This window comes from Galeopterus variegatus, unplaced genomic scaffold (genome assembly GCF_000696425.1).
Source record: "Galeopterus variegatus unplaced genomic scaffold, G_variegatus-3.0.2 Scaffold3865, whole genome shotgun sequence".
NCBI lineage: Eukaryota > Metazoa > Chordata > Mammalia > Dermoptera > Cynocephalidae > Galeopterus > Galeopterus variegatus.
The window spans coordinates 103,277-118,383 of NW_007729976.1; the positions used below are offsets into that span (position 1 = coordinate 103,277).

The 15,107-nt window shown below is 52.8% G+C and overlaps 1 protein-coding gene across 1 annotated transcript in view; it reads left to right on the plus strand.

Moving 5' to 3' along the window:
* The window catches only part of LOC103601767 (xyloside xylosyltransferase 1-like), a gene marked incomplete at its 5' end in the record, with an annotated part of 85,797 nt that overhangs the window by 69,061 nt on the left and 1,629 nt on the right, over positions 1-15,107 (plus strand). The gene's annotated exons all lie outside the window — the stretch shown is intronic.

Genomic DNA, 15,107 nt, shown 5'->3' on the forward strand with positions numbered 1-15,107 from the left:
TTTTTTTTTTTTTTTTTTCTCGGGGGGGGGGGGGGGGGGAGATGGAGGGAGGGAAGGGAGAAAATAAATTAAACAACAAAGACGATATGGTGAAGTGCCTAGCTGTGGGGCTTTGGGGCACACAGTGCAGGCAGCTGTGTGGGGATGCCGGCGGTGGTGGTGTTGGTACAGGGGGATGGCAAACTGGAGGTTTGGGTGGGCTGGAGGCCAGGTCTGTTTTGCTCAGGTGTGCTCTATTTACACAAATGGCCTTGAATGCAGCTGTCCCTGTGCACAGGCCCTGGGCAGCCCTTGGATGAGGAGAGGCTTAAAAAGCCAACGGTGGGTCTTTCTGCATCTTGGCATCACAGAGTTGTAATGAGGGCTGACTCCAGGAGGCCTGCACAGTGCAGAGGGCAGAGGTGAGGGGTGGCAGCCGCTGTAGGGGCTAGCCCTGGGTGCGGGAAGAGGCTGCTGGCTCAGCTAGTGCTCAGAGCCACTGTGCCATTGCCACAGCCAGGGGGCATGAGGCCAGTACAGGCCTGAGAATATTGAACCAAACCCTGGACCAGCCTGAGCCCAAGTGTAGGAGTGATGAGTGGTCTCGTCACTTCAGCGCTGGACTCTGCTGTCACCACACACAGACTGGCCCATAACTGCTCCTGTAGCCCACGGGCACGGCAGGGCTCCCAGCCGTGAGTGAGCATGTGGAGTTCAGCTGCCCTCCTCTCTGACCGCACTGCATAGCTCGGGGCAGGGCAGTGGGACTCCATGCGGGTGCCAAGCCACCATCCCTGGGAAGGGGTGGGGCCCAGGAGCAAACACTGTCTCTCCAAAGCCTATGTTCCTCTGAACAATTCTGCAGGGGCCTCACTAGGCCTCCTTCTGTCCCCAGCTTGAACTTTCAAATGGCAATAATTTCTTTTCTCACTTGACCTCATGCAAGAAGATTCAGTGCTTGAATAATGTAAATCCCATGGGGAATGCCTTTTTCCTTGAAGGTTACACCCACAGGAGGACTTTGCGGCCACTCTGAGAAAGTGCAGACTCTGGATGTTTCCAGAATTTTGAGAGAATTGGGGTGTGGCTGCCTCTCAGGTCTCCCTTTCTTACCCTCAGCTTAGACCGCCAGCTGGAGCTGCTGTCTCGGGCACTGTCACAGAAGCTTCCCTGCTAAGAGCCACAGTGTGCCGTCCCTAGCATCGAGACAGTGTGATTGTCCCCACTAAGGTGGGCCCTACAGGACGAGGACCTCCCCGTGAGCCCGCTCGGAATTCTCAGTGCCCTGCGCGCATCCCTGGCCCTGATGAACATGACTGAACAAATGTATGGGATGGAGCCCCGTGGTTCGGCTTCAGAAGCCGATGGATGGTGTCCTGTGATTGTGTGTAGTGGTGGAGTTTTCCCGAGAGTGCTCTTGGGTAGTTAAACTCATTGGAGTATGGCAAATGAAGAGAAGGCAGCATGGACTGACTCAAGGATTTAGGGAAAGAACTGGAGGTGCCATGACCTTTACAAAGAGTGTGATTTTCTCATCAAGAATATGGAAATCAAAACAAAGCAAGCCGAGGCTGCCATCTCACTGGCGTGAGAAAGGCCTTGTGGGGCCCTAGTGTGTGAGCTGTCGTATCTGGGTTTTTCCCAAGTGATCTCTGTCGGTTTTTTCAGCTAAAGATTTTGGTTCTAGGGTGATGCTGGAACCTTGGGCAGGGAGCGCGCTGGCCGACCCCTGCTGGCCTCCTGCCGTATACCCACAGCCTGCTCGGTGGTTGGAACTGCCTGGTGAAATTCAGACCCCATAGCCTGTCTTCTGCTCCATCAGCCAAACCTTCCTGGAGAACCAAGGCCCCTGTGAATCCATTCTCTGATGTTATTTCTCACTCTAACTGAACTTAGTGACAGCAGGGGAGAGCAGGGGAGAGCAGGGGAGATTGAGAGCCCACCCTGTAGGTCTTCCACATTGATGGGCCTCTGGACTTAGCCTTGCAGGAGGGCTGTGTGGCCACGAGCGCATCACTCAAGCTCTCTGAGCCTCCATTTCCTCATCTGTAGAATGGAAATAGTACTGACCACAGGCGGTTGTTGGGAGAAATTGAAATAATGTGTGTAAAGCTGAGTAAAGGCTCCACTGAGTGGGGGCAGCCAGTCTCTCCCTTCTGTTATTTCAGGCATGGCATTTCATTCTAATAGGCTTTGAACAAATATTTATTGACGACTTGGGTGTATGGATGATCCTGACTTCTGAGGAGTTGATAGGGCAAGAGGCCTGTGGTGTTGGGAAACCCGAGCAGAGGCTCCAGGGATCGTCTTGGTGGGGAGGGAGCAAGCTGAGCTTCCTGGCTGAGGCCTGGTGTCTGTGCCACCTGCTCCTGTTGGTGGGGAGGGTGTGCCTGTGGCTGAGGGCAGGGTCGGAGAGATCTTTCTTTCTTCCTATTTGGACTCCCACAAGGTTCCGTGTTTCTATGCTGAAATGACTGAGGGACAGAAGTTCTGGGAAGACAAGGAACTTTTCCTGCCCTGCCTATTCCTCCCTCCTGCTCCTGCACAGCTGCTCAGGTGGTGGCACCAGAGGGAGAGAGAAGATGGGCAGGGTCAGCAACTATCTGTGAGCTCCCAGGGAGGGAGGGAGAGGGTTAGGCAGAAACTAAGGCCAGTCTTCCCCTATCTCCTCAAACCTGTACCCACAGACACCACACAAAACAAAACTAAGAAGGACAGAATACGCACAGTGATCGCCCTGTGCGCCGCCCCTGGACACACACAGCATGCTGCTGAGGTGCTTGTGCATGGAATCTACTCAGATGCCCAACACTGGACAATGGTGGGGCATTGTCGACACATGAAAACGAGTTTTTTTTTTCCTTTTTGTCTTTTTTCGTGTCTGGCAACAGATCGCAACCCTCAGTGTCGCGCCCGTACCGGACCGGGACGGCAACGGGATCGCAACCCTCCGTGTTGCGCCTGCACCTCGCTCAGCCAGTGAGCAGGAACCGGTCTGTATGTGGGATCCGAACCCTCAGCGGGAGCGCCGCCGCGCTCCCAAGCGGCGCACTGTAGCAGTGCGCCACCGGGCCGGCCCTGAAAACGAGTTTTGAAACAAAATCAAGTAACCAAAAAAAGCAAACTACATTGTACTCAGTGGTGGCACATTTAAAGAGAGGTTAATCATTGGAGTTCAGTGATCATTATGTTCCCTCGAAGCTTCATGGATAGTAAATCCTAGTCTTGGCATAGAACTGTAGGCTCTCAGAACGGAAAGGGATCTTTGGCCTCATGAGTCCATTTAACAGGGACAGGAACTGAGGCTCCAGGAGGGGAAGTGACTTGCCTAAGGTCACCCTTGGCAGAGGGAGGTGAATTGGGTTCAGGGCCCACTGCCTGCTGCAGGCGACAGAGGGACGTGTGTGTGCTTGGCATAGAGAATCCACACTGCTTCTCACTGAACTTGACGTACATCCGTGGCTTCTGTGATCTCACCTGAACTTGTTGAGCATTTTGCTTGCATTATGTCATAAAATCCTCTCAACATCCCAGTTTAAAGTCGAGAAGCCTGAAGCAGAGAGAGTGTTAGTGCCTTTTCCAGGGTGGTAAGCAGAAGACCAGGATTTGCCCCCTTGGAGGGGACTGCCAGCCCCAGAACCTGCATTCATAACCCCTACGTGCATTGGTACTTTTTCTTCAAGGCAGTAGAAATCCAATATATATCTGCCTCCCTGCCCTGCCTTTCCGCTCTCCACAGGCTGACTGCTAATCCTGGGGCTGGGAGGTGGTAGAGCTGGGCCCTCCCTCCTGGCACCCGTAAGCATTTTCCTGCTGCTTCCAGGAAGCATTTCTCCAGTGGCCTGCCCAGGGCTATGACAAATCCAGAGAGTACAGCAAGTATTAGCATAGAATTTGTATAAAATTTGTAAGTGGCTGTGTGCAGTGTATGCCACCTATTTTATGACTATTTTCAGGATAAAATGATGTCGTTGATACTTTTGTGGTTCTCATCTCTTTATAAAAATAATGAAAATACTCTTGTTTTCTTCAGAGTATCATCCTGGGATCAGCACCATCAGCATTCCTAGGAGCTTGTAGAAATGCAACATCTGAACAAGAATCTGCATTTTAACGAGGTCTCGGTCCCATGTCAGGCTCTGCAGGCAGGGCGGGTCTGGCCACCACTTCCCTCCACATGATGCCTGGCTCTGTGCCTGATGAGTAGGAGATCCTCAGTGTTTGTGTCAATGCACCAATGACTTTTTACTTTAACCAATATCCTTGCCACAAATGTGTAGGACAGTGAGCAGGGACAGCCAAAGGTGAGGTCGACTTACATGGAATGGGGATGCTCAGATTTTTTTCCTGGCTTGAGAAAGAACACATTTGCTATGGCTCCCCTGCCCTTGCAGACAGGAGCAGTGACATCCTGTCCCTGTGTGCCTTGTGAGCCACGCCTGCATCTCTCCTCAACCTCTGGCTCCTTCTGTGATAGTGAAGGGCACTGGTGTGGACTGAGTTTAATTGGGGACACAAGGTTAAATTCCACACATACCCCCCCCCCCCCCCCTTACTGCACACACCTGCGTTCTGCTCACTGTCCCGGAAAACTCCCACCATGTGTCCTGAACACTCTCCCCTGTGACCTCTAGTGCTGTGGGGCTGTTGGGAGCAGTGAGCCGATTCTGAAGGTGACTCTCTCTGGCTTTGTCTTCACCCTGATGAAGGTCCCTCCCCTCTGCCTAAATTCAGGGAAAGGCAAGACTGTGGAACTGAGCCAGCTCTTGACCACCCAGGCCAGGCCATGTGCACACAGGTCCTCACCACCCCTGGCCCTAGGCTCTGTGGTTCTTGGTTGGGTCCTGGGACTCCCACCAGAATTGAGCTGCTACCTATGAGTGATGGACAAGTCCCAGCATGTGGAGGGTCCTTTAGGGCCAGCTCTGAAAGAGCATTGTGCAGAGGGCTGTGGGCGTCGCTGCGTCAGCTTACACCTGGGCCCTTTCATTCCTAGCCTTTTCCACTCTGGGCATCTCATCACAGACGTCGACTCCTGGGCTTGCAGTGCCAACTCTTCTGCCTCATCTTCTCTGTCCTTGTCAGGTCTCTGTCCTTACTAGGTCTTCCTCTAGTGAAGAACCTGTGGCTCTCAGCTCACTGGGCCCAGGGCACACTGTCCCCTCCTCACCTGCCTTTCTGAGCTATGGCGCTACTAGCTTCCTTCAACATTCTTCTCTTTAAAATTCCTACCAGCTAGTTTTAAATGCCTTCCGACATTTATTCATTAATCCATTCATTTAAAAAATATCATTTTTAATTGTATGATTCCATTTATATGAAATGTCCGGAATAGGCAAATCCATGGAGATAGAAAGTACATTAGTGGTTGCCCAGGACTGGGGTGAGGGTTGGAGAGAAATGGAACAACTGTTAATGGACACAGAGGTTTTTGGGGGGTGATGAAAATGTTCTGGAATTAGGTAGTGGTGATGGTTGCATAACTCTGTGAACATACTAAAAATCACTTATGTATTTTTGAAACGTAGTTGGTTGTACATATCTGTGGGGTACAGAGTTGAATATCAATACCTTTGTGATGTTCAACATACTAATTACTCTGATTTAAACATCACATAATCCATCCATTTGAAGCCCACCTTTCTGCAGGGCCCTCTGTGAATGACATGTAGGCCCTCAGGACATAAAGATGGATATGACACATTCCGGTGATCAATCCCAGAGTCCCCTGAGTCACTCATGCCCTCAGCACTCTGGAAAAATCCTTTTATTCCTCTGTATTGATTCCTGATTGTGTTACCCGGGGGCCTCATAAACTATTCTATCTTCCTCAAACCCTTATTTGCACCCCGTCCCCTCTTCCTCCATTGATGACTTCCCCCCTTCCCTTCCAGAGCCTTTTCAGGGTCCCTAACACCCACCTCACTGCCGCGTCTTCTCACCTCTGTCCCTCTCTGGTCTCAGGTGCATCCCAGGCTCCCCTCTTCCTGGCAAATCTTCTGCCTGGCTCCTCTCCCCTTCTGACCTTGGGCAAATGTTTTATATCTCTCTACCACAGTTTCCCCATCTATCTTACCTCAATTGGGTGTTAAAACATGAGAGATAAGCACTTAAAACTGGACCTGGCACATAGTAAGTACTTGCTAAATATTAGCCATTAGCATTATTATCAGTCCTCGTGTACCCCCTAGTGCTGAGTGTCCGGCTCCTTGCTCTCTGTCGCCTCCTGTGGCATTCCAAGTTCTCACCCTCGGCTTGTGATGAGATGCGGGGAGGGAGGGGCATTTAGACTGGGTGGGGAGCCAGGAGGATCAAGGAGAGGCTGACACGATCTAGAGAGTGGGGAGAGGTGGGCACCAGAGATTCCCGAGGGGCTGACGAGCGGGTTCCATGGAGTGAGAGCAGGACATTGCCATCAGAGAGGGATCTCAGTTCCCAGTTGCTGGAGAGCTGAGTGGGCAGCTACAGTGGGGTTTGAGGCACCTGAGGCCCAGATGAGGGAAGGGCCATTGTCATGCCATTGAAATTACTGAGTGTGCCTGGGGTGGAGCAGAGGAAGGGGATAGGGATGCTGGGCAGTGGTGACAAGCAAGGAGGTGCCCAACTGCTGGTGCAGGGCTGCGGTGGATGGAAAGGAGGGCGGTTCTGGACCTGGGAGGCGGGTAGTGTGCATCCCTGAGGCCCGGGAGAGTGGCGGCAGGACTGATCTTTACTTGGAGGAGGTATTGAGGTATTTGGTACCCTCTGGGGTATCATTCTGTCCAGACCAGAGTGTTTGAAGGAGGCAGAGAATGGGCAGTTGATATCAGTAAGTGGGTTTGAAGGGCATTAAACGGGGAGAGAGGCCCAGAGAAGGCCTGGATTGGGTGAGGATGGGAGCTGGGGAGGAAGGCTGGAGGCATTTTGACTGGGCACCTGGGTCACAGGGCTGAGGGACAAGAAGCTGGAGTGGGCACAGTGACTGGAAGGTCCCTGTGTCTCTGTAGCTCCTTGGGGGTTCCTGCAACAGAAAAAGGGCTGGCGCTCAGGCTGCCAGTGTTGGGGACAGGTGGCTGGGTACTCCAAGGTTCTATATCTTTCTTGACTCCTCTTCCTTTGCTCCCTAAGTGTCAGGACTCTCCAGAGTACTGTCATGCCTTCTTTGCTCTCTGTCAAGCCACCTGCTGGGCTTTTCCGTGCCATTGTTTTTGCTGGCACATGTCCAAGACCAAGCGGGACATCCCCCTTTTCCTCCTGCCAGCCTTGCCGTTGCTGTCACTGTCTCCCACTTCCCATAGTGACCCAGGCTTGACACCATTAGAGCTGTATGCCGGTTCAGATCCTCCAGTGACTCTTGCCCCATCACCTCTATTCCTCGTCCCTCCCCAGTTCCTCAATGTGGCCCTCCCAGGGCCTAGCCCAGCTCAGGTGCTGACATGCTCTAGGGCTGTTTGTGGGATTGAGTGGTGGTGAATTCCCGGGTCCCCACCCACCTGTTTTCAGAGCCCCAGGGCAGTAGGTGTGGGAGGAGGACCATGTGGCCAAGATGCTCAGGCAGGCTGGGCATGGGGAACAGCGAGTCAGGAGACACGCCTGCTCCATGGGGATGGAGCCTGAAGCTGTGGGGAAGGGCATCGCATACCTCTGAAGGCACAGGGCAGCAGCCTCCAGGCCCTGGCTGTACCATGCCATAGAGAGGCCTCAGGCCAACCAACTGCACTAGAGAAAAGGAGGACTGTGGGTATTTGGAGGGCCATTTTGCGGCAGGTCAGAGGCCTTGCTATCAGGGTTTTTCACCCTCTCTGATTCCAGCTCTGTGCCAGGTGTTGCTGAGAGATGGATTAGCCATAGCTTGTCCAGCTTTGGATACAAGACAGACAGTGTGGGTCACTTTTATCATTCCAGACTCCTGAAGCAGGAAGCCGTGTTGAAACAGAAACCCCTAGATGTCCAGCTGGGTGGATGAGGTGCCCCCACACCCTGAGAGGGGCCCCGGCAGGGAGGGACATTGCAGCCTCAACCCTTCTGTGGCTGAGCACCCACGTGACAGTCAGGGCCACTCCTCACGGGCACAGTGCTGGGCGGGGTCTGTGCACAGCTCTGTGGGGGAGTATCATCCCCATCCCACCCCCATATCATCGCCAAGCAAACCATGGCCCTGAGAGCCCGGTGATGCACACAGCTAGCCCTTGAGGCCGGGCCCTGGCTCCAGACTGCAGGCGCTCCCCTCCATCTCACGACTGCCACCATTGGCGAGTTCCCATGGGGGAGCTCATCTCCCTGTTGGCCACCAGTGTCTTGAAGGCAGGGATGTGCTACTCTCTTCCTGTCTGTCAGGTCCAATAGGTGTTCCGTTAAATTTCGGGTGATTGCTGATTTCTTCTCTCAACTCAGTGTGTTCTCTGTTGCATGTCTCAGTAAGAACTAGGAGACATCACAGTGTGGGCTTTTGGATATCTCTCTGCAGGCTGCCCAGTGCTGCTCCCCGCACACATGTTCCTGAATCCTTTTGCTTTCCCTTGCAGCCTGTGTGTCCACTGACACCTGCCGCCTCTGTGATCCTCCTGACAGAGGCTTCCGGCCCATCTTGGCTCATTCTCTCTCTGCCCATTGGGAGCAGCAGGGGTTAGGGAATTTGGTGAGAGCAGTTCTGGACCCCACAGGTGTTCTCAGAGCCTGTGAACAGTGAGAACTAGGTGAAGATGAGCTGGGATATTTTTCTCCATTGTTGAAGAGTGTTATGGTTGAATTGTGTCCCCTAAAATTCATATGCTGGAGTCCTAGCCCCCAGTTGTTCAGAATATGACCTTTTCTGGGAATAGGGTCATTGCAGATGTAATGGTTAAGATGAGGTTACACTGGAGTAGGGTGGGCCCCTAATCCAATATGACTGGTGTCTTTATAAGAAGGGGAGATTTGGACCAGGGAGAGCACCGTGTGCAGATGAAGGCAGAGATCAGGGTGATGCCTCTACAAGGAATGCCACAGATTGCCAGCAAACCACCAGAAGCCAGGGGGTGGCAGAACACACTCTCCCTCACAGGCCTGTGGGGAGCCAACCCTGCCCACACCTTGATCTTGGACTTACAGCCTCCAGAACTGAGACGATCAGTTTCTGTTGTTTAAGCCACCAAGGCTGTGGTACTTTGTTGTGGCAGCCCTAGCAAATGCCCATAGAGCCCTGTGGTCTTGCAGGTTAGCACGAGGAGCCCACTGCACAGGCAGCTCTCTAGAAAGCCTGGCACATCTAATGGAGACCCCAGTGCAGTGTCATGACTCTCTCTCCCCAGCTGAAGGCCCCAGTGTGGCAGAGTTAAAACAAACAAATAAGCAAAACACAACACAGACGTTGGGAACACATGCTGCTGAGTTCCAATTCCTGTAACGTAGTCTTCTCTGTGACCCTGTGTGAGTGTCTTCACCTCTCGGAACCGCTGGGTGGGGGGGTGGGTGGCAATGCTGTCCTGTTTAGTAAAATAAATGTCTGTTCAGCAGATGTTACCTCCTGTCTCCTTCCCCATCTTGCCTAGCCCTTCCTCCAGGTCATCTCACTTCCCTGAGCCCCCATTCTCCCAGGCTGGGGTGGGTGGCCCAGAGATGCCAGGATTTTGCAGAGCAGGGGCATTTGCATCCTCCAGTGCAGGGAAAGGCTCCAGAGAGGCTGGAGCGGGCAGAGGCCCCGATGCTGGATCCTTCTGGAGGGGAGAGGGCGGCGGCTGGAGTGGGAGGAAGGCTTTGAGGAAATCCTCTGCAGCATGCCTCCCCTGCAGGGTCTCTGGTGGGTCTCAACGCACCAGATGTCCTCTCCTGTCCTGCCAGGCAACCTGGTTTCAGCACTGGGGACTAACCCCAGCTCCACCTAGGTGCCCACTCAGCCTGTGAAGCAGAGGGCCCTGCCTCGCTCCCCGCCCCCCTTGCCCTCCTCTCTAAGTTCTGGGGCTGTTGTGGTTGGGAAACTCAGTTGCTGTCCTGCAGGTAGGACTGGTGTTTGAAAACAAACGCACGTTTCTTGTGAGGTCTTCTTGCCAACAAGGCCAGCCCATGCCTTCCACCTGCTTTATGTTCCTCCTGCTGCCCTGAGCAAGGCCCACCAGTCATTAGGCATCTGGCTCCCCTTCCAGGTACAGGCGAGGTGAGCTTGGAGGAGGGAGTCCCCACCAGATCCAAAAGCACAAACTCCGTACCTCCTGGAAGGCTGGCGTTGTCTGAGCGGTGCTGCCTCACCTGGCCATGGGGCTTGATTTGGGGGGTGGGAGAGAGCAGTTGCCTTTTCTGAGTGGAGGCACGTGTGAAAAGGGATAAATTATTTGCCTGGGGATGTGGGGTTGACCTGTCAGCAGTGTGACTCTGGGTAAGGCAATTTTCAAGACTCAACTTCCTCTTCTGTAAAGTGGGGACATGAACTAGGAGTCTCTAAGAGTCTTCAGGCTCTGGTTGACTGTGGTTCTACAAGGGGCCCCTCTTGGTCCTACCACTAATGGCCCAGTGACTTTGAGAACATTGCTCACCTTCTCTGTCTAGCAGAAATGGAAACCTAAGCCTGCTTCAGGCCTTGGTATCAAGAGAGCCTAATAAGGGTCAGTTGTGACTCTTGCCAGGCAATAAGGAATGCCCCAGGGAAATGGACAGTCTGAAGCTTTGCAGTGGCCCCACAACTGCAGGAAGCCCATGCCCTCTCCAGTTGGATGCCACAGGGCAGTGGTTCCCACATGCCTGTGCCACAGAACTTCAGCCTCAGCTCAGGTAGGACCAAGTTACAGTGTCATTGGTCTGAAGTTACACATCACCCAGCCAGGTGGCAGGATGTCCAGACAACCTCCTGGCCAGACCGTCCCCAGGTCACCACAGAGGACCTGGGGTGGAGGAAGTGCTGGGCAGCCCGTGAGCGTTGCTCTTCACTCCTGGCCTTTTATCTTGGAGGACTGGAAGACAAGGTCACTTGCAAGTCAAACAAGAGCTAATTGGGCCTTGTGCCTACACGTGGGCACAAGAGAAATAGCATTTCCTGATCCAGCCTTTGCTGATTAGGCAGCACAGACCATGTGCTTCCAGCCTTGCTTGCTGTTGGTGACTTTGCTCAAGGCCGAGGAGGGGCAAGCCACGGCAAGGCCACACATGATGTTATCCTTATGAATCTTGGACTGAAAATGGAGCCTTCTTTGCCTGACGGCCTACAGCTTGAACTCGGCCTGAATCGGCACAGGATTCTAGAACCTTCCAGGGGAGCCTTGTGCAGACCGCCCAGGCTCAGTATACATTTCCATCCTCTCTTCTCCCTTCTTGGAGGTGAAAGTGGAGAACTCTGAGCCTCAGGAGCTGAGAAAGGCCAAGTCAGGAGGAAAAGTCAAGCAGAGTCAGAGGCAAAAGGGTCTGTGGTTTGGGGTGACAGGAGGAGGAGGAAGGGATTGCTTATGTGTTCTTTTCTGGGGAAGATGAGCTTTAGATTCTCTGGCCAGGGTGTCCACTTGAGAGTCCTTATGGAGTGACCTTGGCCATGATCATCAGGGAAAGACCTCAGGGAGGATGTGACTTTGCTTTTGGAAATTATTTCAAATATCTCTTTCTGTAAAGATGGCTTTTCTTTATGAAAATGAATTCACTAGTTTTTAAGTCTTTTAAAATAATTATTAATTAAGACATACTCGGTATTAAAAAACATAGGAAATTCACCATTCATAACTGGAAGAATGTGCTTGAAGGGTCATAATTTGTATTTTCCCAACTGGCCTCACTGACTTCTGGAAAGACCTGGTATTTACAATGGACCATCTTCACAGGGGCTTGATTCCTAGTTGAAATTGTTTGCAAAGGAGGAAGAAACTGTATCCCCTGCAGTGTAGATTTCCAGGTGACCGTGGAGAGTGGGAACAAGACTGTACACAGGCCCAAATCCAGACAATTAGGGCAAGATGGATGGATTGTGGGCATGGGAGGTTAATCAGAGAAACTTCCAGAAGCGCCAGGACCCGGAATCAGATACCCGCATTCATACAAATGTTTCCTGCAGCCTTGGCATGTGCCGCTGGCAGTGTCCCTGAATATATGTGGTCAGCTCAGGCCCCTGTGAGGAAAGAGCAGGGGTCTGGGGCCCTCACTGACCTGCCTCAGAGCAGCTCTCGGGTCTGACCTCTGCTAGTGAAGTGTCAGTGGCTGTATCACCTGAAGGTCTGGTCCCCAGTGTCCCTGTCCTTGGGGTGTGCCAGCCAAATTCATGAATAAGATTGAAATCTAAGTGCTGCTCCTTGGAACATTAGCCCATGGAATCTGAGGCAGTCGGAGATAAAAGGGCCCTCAGAGATCAGAAGCCCTGCCCCTGACAAACTGCGGACCTCTGTTCCCTCTCTGTTAAAATGCTGGCAATGTTGTCCCTGCACTGTCAGGGAGAAGGAGCTGAGGTAAAGAATGTGAGAGGGCTTTGCAGCCTGTGCTGTGCTGTGGTACGTGAGGAGCAGGTGGCACCACGTGGGCAGGCCTCGTGTGAGCCCTCATCCTTTCCACCTCCCTAAATCATTCTCTACCCCAAGGCGTCATGATGGCTCCACGAGAACCAGCTGGCATGAAGGCCGGAGAAACCCGCCATTCCCCTAAGCGACCACTCTGTTTTTCTGGGTTCATTTTGGGATAATAGGAATGCTTTGAACAGGGCACTCTGGAAATCATTTTGTGCTTAGAGAATCACTGGTTCCTTTTCAGGCTGTGTTTCTGCCTCAGCAGACACACTGCGCACCTTGCATTTCCAATTTCCTGTTCCTCCTTTGCTTCTCCTTATAAATCATAATGCGCTGATGCCCTGGACCAGGCTCTTCCTGGCTCTTTATTATAAAATGCCTCTTCGTCCTGATTGGGTGGCAGTGCTGGGCATTATGTTCCCAAAGAGCCAGCTGGGTTATGGTCTCCCGGGAGGATGTCTGTCCTCTTCTCTCTGCCTCTGGCCCCATCTCCTGAGCCAGCGAGCTCTTGCAGCAGACAGGGAAGATCTAGGGAGCCTGCCTGCTGTGGTTGGTAAGGGTGCTGGGGCTGTGGACCGCCTCTGTGCTCCCCAGCCTGCTGAAGACATGAGTGTCCTCTTTGTGGTTCCTTGCTCCTCTCTCTACCCTGCAATAGATCTGGCAGCGGCAGATTCAGTGCCCAGGGGAGCTGTAGGCTCAGCAGCAGCAACTCTGTGTCCTCACACTGTTCTGCTCTCTGCTTCCAATGTTGAAGCCTGGGTGGTCTGGCCTGCATCTATCTTCCATCATTCCTTGTCAGTCCCTTTTTCTTTCCTGCAACCCCACTGTTCCCTGCGCCCTGCCAGGAGCTGAGGAAGAGAGGCCATGGCAGTCCTGGGGAGGCTGCACAGACTGCACCACCAGCCAGGCCGAGCGCTCCCTCTTCTGGGTCCTCTGGGGAGTCGACACTGGCCAGGGGGCTTGATGGAGTGTGAGTGGTCCAGGACCTCCGCAGAGCTTCTCTTTTTCTCCCTTCCTTGGGTCTCTCCTCCTTCCTGGTAAATGTTTCTGCTCTCACCCCTCGAAGGTGAACCAAGGCCTGACGTGAAGCATCCATTGCCTCTAGTCAGAGAGTCCCTCCTCTGCCACATTGTGGTGGCCCAGATCTGTCTGGTGGGATTTTAGCTGGCTTGTAACCTGATCCTGAAATTAACCACTTGGAAGAAAGAGGTAAAATGAACAAGCAGTTGCCACTCACTGCATCCCACCCCTGGCCGATCCCATCACTGCAGGCTTTTGTGGCTAGAAAGATGACAGCATCTCACTTTCCTTCAGAAGCTTATTTTTGCCAGGTTTGTTATCATCAAGCAGGCGCCGGAGCTCTGTTCCACTCACGGTCCAATTACGGCAAAACTCAAACAACGAACCTGTGTATTCCACTTGTAAGAACGTCCAAAGGGAATGCTTTTCCCCTCGGTGGGATCAAACTCTCGGCGCCCTTTGTGATACACGAGACCTCAACGAAGGCTCTCTATTCGCCAACATGGAGAAATGTGTTGGAGCTGGAAAATGGACCCACTGGGGCCACCCTGGGCCAGGTCTCTGATTTTATTTCCACTGTGCCTTTCCCTGCACCACACAGATCCTATCCTGTGACTGCACAGGGAAGCATCCCTGCCAGGGACCAGGGCAGTGGCATCTCCAGGCTGGGCAGCGAGTCGGTGCTGCCCTGAGGCACTCCCCATGCAGGGGCCCCTCCCAGCCCTGCCCCTTGCCCATGACAATCGGCCTCCATTTTTCCTCCCTCCTCCAAGTCGAGGTACTTCTGCTGTGACCTCATCTCTGTGGATGTGGGCTCGGGCTCTCTCTGCCCCTCCTCCTGCCCATCCCTTACAGCACACGCAAGACCTTGATATTAAGGAGGTTGGAGAACAGTGACCAGTGCTCCAACCATGCCACTCCCTGTGGGGAGAGGCTTTTAGATCTTTCTTCGCTTCTCCAAATGTAAGCATTTGGATAGAGGACCTAGAGCAGTTTCTCTAGCTGTAACAGCCCATGCACTCTGAACCTAGATTGGATTTCTAAATCTGCCTAGAGAGCAATTGAAACTGAGGTGACATTCCCACTAACATGCCACAATCATCCCAGACTTTTCTACAGCTGCTTTTCTCTAGCCCATGGTGTGTGCCCTGAGCCATCCCAATCCCTCAGCCCCTGCCCTGCTTTCAGAAATGCTAGACTTGGAGTCTCAGTGAATAAGCCTTGTTCTAAAGCAGAAAATGGTTTTGTTTCAGCCTGGGTTCAGCTCCTCTGTCTGATCACAGACAAGGACAAGGGTTAGTCCCTGCTTCTGCTTCTTACTAGCTGTGCGACTTTGGGGGAGTTAGGTGGCCTCCCTGTGTGTCAGTTTCCTCAGCTGTGAAATGATGCATCATCTCTTAGAGCACCCATCTCTTAGGGCTGCTGTAAGGAGTTACTGAGCCAATCTGGCACAGTACCTGGTACACCCTAAGTCTGTACAAAAGGCAGCTATGACGAGGACGATGGCAGTGATGATGATGATGATGATGTCATTATCATCGTTATCCCGAGGTAGCAGAGGATGGTGGAAAGGACATGGGGCTTGGATTCTGAGTCCTGGGTTCAGGTTCCAGCTCTGCCACTTGCTGGTGGTATGATGTAGATTCTGAACCTCAGAATGTTTTGGTTTCCATAGCTGTA